A 620-nucleotide genomic window follows, 5' to 3' on the forward strand; every position below is an offset into this window, starting at 1 on the left:
GGTCCGGCGGCGGCTGAGGCTGTAGGTGCTGCGGGCGGGAGGGATGAAGGGAAAGGTCCGCGGCGCAGAGGGAAAGTGCAAAATGGCCGCGCCTGATTCACCGACGCCGCCCGGCACCCACTGCGCAGGTGCGCCGTGCCGGGCCGTACCAAGCTCGGTGCGGGGGGAAGCTGGGGGAGTGCGAGAAGGGAGAGGGGGATGACTGAGAGGTGGAACGAGGAGCGGGGAGACAGGGTCGCCTAACTTCGTTATTGTCTAGCGCCCCGCCCCCACTGCGTCTTAATTCAAGTCCCAACACCTCCCCTGCATTGGCGAAGTTGGTAGCAGCGCCCCACGTGACCTGCAATACCCACTCGGGAGGGGGTTGTAGCTGGAGCGGCTGCTCCTCCCCCTTATCGTTCGGCGCGTGGGGGCCGGCCCACCAGCCTCCGGCGCATGCACGTTGCCTGCGGGCGGGCTGTCACGTGCCTCTGGAGCCCGGCGCCGTCTTGTGTGTAGTGACCGATGGTGATCGTGCTTGTACGTCGATTGCAACCGTGTGCAGTAAGAGCAGAAGTGTTCACCATAGGCAGTGGTGGATCTGGAAGCCGTGTTGGTCTGAGACAAAGAAATGCGAAAAT

This window comes from Crocodylus porosus, unplaced genomic scaffold, assembly GCF_001723895.1.
Source record: "Crocodylus porosus isolate Cpor-Errol unplaced genomic scaffold, CroPor_comp1, whole genome shotgun sequence".
NCBI classification, from domain to species: Eukaryota; Metazoa; Chordata; order Crocodylia; family Crocodylidae; genus Crocodylus; species Crocodylus porosus.